The 6,721-nt window shown below is 31.8% G+C and overlaps 1 long non-coding RNA gene across 1 annotated transcript; it reads left to right on the forward strand.

Moving 5' to 3' along the window:
* Positions 1 to 35: 35 nt before the first annotated feature.
* LOC113277965 lies at positions 36 to 1,592 on the forward strand. The gene is made up of 2 exons (XR_003325246.1): positions 36 to 622; positions 766 to 1,592. It is a non-coding gene; the product is annotated as an uncharacterized LOC113277965 (long non-coding RNA).
* The last annotated feature ends 5,129 nt before the right edge of the window (positions 1,593 to 6,721 follow it).

The following is a 6,721-nucleotide window of genomic DNA, read 5'->3' on the forward strand; positions in this document are numbered from 1 at the left end:
TTTGGTCTTATCTAACCGATCCAAGCAGATAAGATCATTCCATTTCTTTTATTCTAATTTCATTCTCTTTCTTTCTTCTCGTTCTTTCTTCCGCTTTTCCTCTGTTTTCTCCTCTTTCGATTTCTGAGAGATGGAATTGGGTTTTGTTTGAGGGAACTAGTTGGTGAAGCTGCGTAGATGTATGAGATGTAGTTGTTGTGAATTATGAAGAAGAACAATAAGGATTGTTAGGTTCGTGAGTGAATCAAGAAGATTTAGAAATTAGAGTTTTCATTTGGTTTCGAGTTTGTCTAGAATTGATAAGAGTATTGGGTTGTTGAGAGTGATGAAAAAGGAGGGTTTATGTTTAATTTATTTATGGAGTTGTTTTAATGAAGGAGTGAATAATTAGGGTTTCTGAGATTTGAAATCGGTTGAAGATTTATGAGCAATTAAGGATGGAATTAAGTAATTAATGGAGGGTTCTATGCGTTGGAAGCAAAGAAGATAAATCAAAGTTCGATTCTCAAACTTCGAAGAAGATTCAAAGAATTAAGGTTCATGTGTTCTTCACCAAATTGAAATTAGGGTTTGAGTAGAATTGAGTTGGTGAATTGACAATTCAGAAGATGTTCAAGCTTGGGTAAGTCTCTAATTATTCTAATTTCAATATTTTGAATTGAGTTGATTAAAGTATTTAGTTTATTTGATTGAGAATAGAACCTGGATTGAGATAAGTGTAGAATGAAGTTGTAATTATGGTTTAGAGTTGTGGTGATTCTGAAGTTGCAGGTGTGGATGATTAAGACAAGTGGTAGTAGTGGTGTTGAATGTATGGAGATTACAGGTAGTTGTGGTGATGATGTTTTTGCTGCGGTATCTTGGATTGCAGGGAAGGGGTTGGTGGTCTACAATTGAACTGGTGATGCACAAGAAGCTGCAGATAGTTGAGCTAAGAGGTGGAGTGAGTCTGTTGTTGTGCTGTGAAGAAACTGAGGAAGGGGTGTTAAAGTTAGGGGATGCTGATAAGATACTGGTGTTGAGAATTGAGTTGCAGGATTGAATGTGTGATGTTAATGATGTTTAGAGGATATCTGAACTGTTTCAGGTGTACAGATTGTTGGTGATATTGAACTGGAATGAGGTTACAGTTCAAGAGATGTTAGTATTGGGAGTTCAAGGTGGCTGTGTGTTGTTCAAGATGAGATGATGAACCTCAGATGTGGAAGGTGAATCAAATACTGGTGGTTTGAGTCTTAATAGGGGTTGAGCTGAATGCAAGTTGCATTTGGTAGTGAATGTGAAGAATTGTGTTATAGTTACCGGTGCAGGCAGTGTGTGTATGGTGTATGGAATTGATTAGTTGCAAATGAATGTTGAGTTGGTATTGCAGTTGAAGTAAGTGGCATTGTAATGTTGAGGATGGTGATTGTAGAGTTGTAAATAGTGAGTGTCGTGAAAGCTTGGAACTACTGCAATTGCAGGTAGGCATAGTCCTTGTTTGTAATTAGAATTTAAAGTTTGTTTACTATATTTGAATTGATGTTGTTGCGTTAAAATGAAAGTTAATAATGTAAGTTTTCTAGTTGAAGTGAAGCTGCATTATATTTAGACATTTTAGTCATCCCAGTCAGTTTAGCTGACTTAGGTCTAGTTTGGTATTGCTGCGGCTTTCGCAAAAGCACTTTTCTGTTGTGCGTTGTTGTGCTGTGCTGTGAGAAAAATTAAAGTTAAAGCTGATTAAAAAACGCAATCAAAGTGTTTGGTAAAATATCATTTCCAGCCACTGTTGTTGTAGCAAATGACAAAAAACAGACATATATCTGAAAACAATTTTGTTTCAATTTTATTTGGTTTAAAAATAATTATTTTTTTTACTATTAAATATAAACATATATAATATTAAAGTTATTTAACCACTTTTTAATATATATATATATATATATATATATATATATATATAATTTTCAAACAAAAGATCAAACTAAAATTAAGTAATTATTTAATATCATTATCAACTGTGTTATTAAACAAATATTTTATTAATTAATTACTTGTTTTTATTTTTATTTTTGACAAACTAAATGAAATGGTATCATAAAATAGTTTGAAAATAAAATATAATAATATTTAAAGAACAAAATATAAGAAATAAAAATTGATTGTATATATATTTAAGGGTAATTTTTGTCATTTACAAAATAAAATAGGGACAAAAAGGATAAATAAAACATTAAATTTTGGTGGGACCAAAGGTTATGCTTTTGTAGCTTTTAAAAGCTCCTCCTCCCCGGCTTTTAAAAATTGAGGAATTTGGGAAGTGCTTTGGGCAAAAAGCACTTTGATTTTTTTTTTACCAAACACCAATTTCAAAAATTATTAACATATATAGGTTTTGAAAGTGCTTTTGGAAAAATAAAAGCATTACCAAACCCAATCTTAACCTTTTATTTGATTCATTCAATCTGACTGAGTCGAGTTGACCCTGATAACCCGAGTTGAATCGGTTTGACTCAGTGACCAGACCAGTAGACCGTTGACTTTGACTTGACCTGGACTTAGGCGTTGACTGTTAGTTGACATGTGACCATTAGTTTGACCGTTGGTTTGACTCAGATGACTGGACCTTAGTTTAACGGGTCGGTTTGTTGGGCTTGGTTTTAGAGCCAGATTTCCTATTGAACATGATGGACCCTTGTGGTCCGAATTAGCGTTTGGTTCCTTCTACAAAGATGTAGATATTCATATGACCTATCAGATGGACTTTAGAACTAACTTAATTGGATTAATAAACCTGTAGATGTGTTAAAGTAGAAATAAAAAGGTATATAACCATAAATGGTCTTAGAACCATTAGATAGTTTCACTTAGCCTTTAACCAGAGAATTTTATGAACTTATGTTATGAGCCTTGTGTGAGCCTTTTGGCTAAACTCTTAGAGTGCTTCTATAATTAACAGTTAGTTTATTAACAACGATCGATTCAAAGGATGAACCAGTGGATCGTGGATCTCGAGGTAGGCATGGCTTGTCATCAAAAGACGTGGGAATTTACATTTAACTCTTTTGAAACCATTGTTGTTTCTTTTAGAATGATTTATGTTTATAAACTCATGCATCGCATATTTGTGCATTCCATGCATTGGTCAATTTGTATTATGAGTGTTCTGTTGATTCTTTGTAATCTTTCAATGTTTTGGAAAGGACTTGTAATGTTTGAATGTCAATATGAATTTTTATGGGAAATAAGAATTTTCACCTGTGATATATAGGATACGCTCCTTCACATTTATACCTAGAGATTTTATGATATATCGGTTAGCAGTTTGCGAGTTCTGAATTGTCGACATCCATACATATGATTAGGTGTGGATTTGCGAGTTCGGAATTGCACAACCATATGATACACTATTTGAAGAAGGAGTTTGTCCATATACATATTTTTTTGTTACAATGATTTGGTCACTTTTAATGTTTGGGAAAACATGTATTGTTTTCCATGTCTTGCCATGATTTCTTGAAAGTTAAATGTTATATTCCTACTGGGCACCCCTTTTAGGGATGATGTGCTCATTCATAGCTTTTGGGGCGCTACAGTGTTGGTATCGGAGCTCATTAATAGATCTTACATGGGAAAAGATATGATTCACCAGTGCCAGTTAGTGAAATAGAATAGTTTAGAACTGGGTTGGGTTGTGAGATAAATCTTAATCACTAAAAGCTATCAATAACCAAAAGAATTACTTGTTTGATTGACTTGTTTGTTTGCGTTGTGTGTTTATATTATGAAGTAAAAATTACAGGTTAAACCAAATTTATAATGGCACAAAAACTAATAAGGAATCAGAGAATGATTGGTTTAAAATTATAAACACGTGCACAATTCAATACTAAATGTTAATAATAGTGAGATTAGTATAAATCACATAGAAATTTATTGAGCACCATGCCTTATACTTAGGATCAACAATTTACAATTACTTAAATGTTAATTATATTTTTGGGACTCAACAATATTTGTAAGAGTAGTTAGAATAATAATTCAACCATCAATGTTAATAATAAAATATTATAATAGTAATTATAGATGATAGTCAAAGTAGTAGTAATCTTAATAAAGTAATGATTAGCATTTATCATTTAGTATCATATTGAACTTAACTTAACTAAGATTTCATTAAAGAATTACGACGATAAAAATAATAATTACGATTAAATAGTTATGGAAAATCAATAGCGTTTATCTAGGGTTAAATTTTGTAAATTAAACTAGTGACAAATTAGAAATGTATGTTTTTCATTTAAACTAGATAGTTAATATAATACTTATTAGACGTTAGACATAAGAAGGTGAGGATATAATGTATAAAATAAAAAAGACTTAACTTGTTAGTAATTTTGTATTGAGATTATTTTTAGTCTAATAGATGATCCAGTAAATCTTTAAAATGAAACAAATATACATGAAGTAGTAATAGTAGTATTCAGATGCTTATTATAATTTTAGAATTAAAAGAAAATAAATTTGTATATTAATAGGATACTTTACATTAATAGAAAAATCTAAAGACTATTAAGGCATGTTAAAATTTTATACAAACTCAAAATTTAAATCATATTAAATTACCAACGCCGATATTTAACAAGATGTAGAATATGGATTCAATTTTAATAAATAAAATCTATTATATCAATTTTTATGCGAATGTAGAGTTATATTTAGAAGATTAAGGCTTACTGTACCAACTGGACTATCAACTTAAGAATAATGAGAATAATAATATAATTGATAATAGTATTCGAATAGTTAGGCTGGTAGTAAATTTATAATAGATAATATCAGAAAAAAAATTTATATATGGTGTTGCAGTGAAGTTAAAATTATGAAATATTATAAATTGACGTAAAATCGAATTGGGATTACCTATATTGGTAAAAAACATAAATAAAATAATTTTTTATGATTAAATTGCTTAAAATGATGTGAACTAGTTATATATTTTACAAAGTAAATTTAACAGAATTACACCAGTTACAATAAAAGTTTAGAGACTAATTAATCTTAAAAAATTAATAATTAGTTAATCCAGCACTGGGGAATAATGAAGGTTGTGTTTTCTCTTTTCGTACGAAGGCATTGTTGGGCTTGTCCAACCTTGACAGGGCAACTACATTCAGAAATGACCGATCATTGAACTTTGGTATAACTCTTTAGGAAACCGATAGATATAATTTCACTTAGAAAGATTCGTAGGAATCTCCCTTGTAATTAGAGACAAATATTTTATAAAATATAAATTAGTTTAGAATGCTTAAAGATTAGTGTAAGAAACTTAGACTTCCTTATTTGATAGAAATTAAATCAACGTAGTTGAACCTAGAGCCACAAATTTTAGTTGTAGAAAGCCATATAGGTTTGTGTTTTGTTTCATGTTATTTGCGCTTAGATAAGAGTTGGGGTTATTCTATAAGGTGGGGAGTTTTTGAAGACCAGAAGGATGGGTTGATTTTCGAGGACGGAAATGAATAAGGTGGGGAGAATGTAAGGACCCTCAATCTCGTCAACGCTATTAGACCAGTCAAGAGTCGATTTAGCCGATAATAACTCGACTAGTTTAACACAAACGTTAATTATAGAAATTAATCTAACAAAGACCTAGATACGAAATTAGTACCACTCGATAGATCTCGAAAAGTTACGCAGAATGGACTACTCGAACGTGTTATTTGGATATCGGGCGAAGAAGATATCATCAGATGAGTATGAAGGGCAGATTACTCATTTTTTAGACAAACGACCTGGATGACCTTATCCTTTGTCGGATGTCTTAAGCCTTTTATTTGGTCTTATCTAACCGATCCACGAAGATAAGATCATTCCTTTTCTTTTATTCTTCTTTCATTCTCTTTCTTTCTTCTCGTTCTTTCTTCTGTTTCTCCTCTGTTTTCTCCTTCGTCGATTTCCGAGAGATGGAATTGGGTTTTGTTTGAGGGAACTAGTTGGTGAAGCTGTGTAGATGTATGAGATGTAGTTGTTGTGAATTATGAAGAATAAAAATTGGGATTGTCGGGTTCGTGAGTGAATCAATAAGATTTATAAATTAGAGATTTCATTTGGTTTCGAGTTTGTCTAGAATTGATAAGAGTATTGGGTTGTTGAGAGTGATGAACAAGGAGGGTTTATGTTTAATTTAGGATTATATGCAGAAGTAGGCCTGGTCTGGACCCTCACTTTCATTCTAGGCCACTTTTTTTATTTCTTGCAAAACTAGGAAAGTTAAACGGATTCCATCCACTTTAACCATCTCGGTCAATTTATCGCGTTGACTTGTCAATATCTCGCCAAAATATCATATAGGGAGATCTCATACATGTGGTAAGATTACTTAAATGTCCTTCACACGTGTGTGTCAGTCACACTAGATAAGATGTCCACTTGTTGCTATCTGAGAGCCTAATCTAACTAAGACGACATCTCGAGGATTAATTGAACGGCCATGATAGTGACAACATGAGTATCTGAAACTAGTCGAGATAAACTCGATCTCATTCATTCTTCTTCTTCTTATCTTCTTCTTCTTTGTTTTCTTCTCCTTCCGTTTTCTTTCTTCTGCAATATTTCTAGAGATAAATTCTTAGGTTTATTGAGTTGCTGATATATGATGGGGTTGAGGAATTGAATAACAAGAGGGTGATTGTCCAATAGATGATGGGGTTGAGGAATTGAAGAAATTAGGGTTTAC

This window comes from Papaver somniferum, chromosome 1 (assembly GCF_003573695.1).
Source record: "Papaver somniferum cultivar HN1 chromosome 1, ASM357369v1, whole genome shotgun sequence".
Classification (NCBI taxonomy): Eukaryota; Viridiplantae; Streptophyta; class Magnoliopsida; order Ranunculales; family Papaveraceae; genus Papaver; species Papaver somniferum.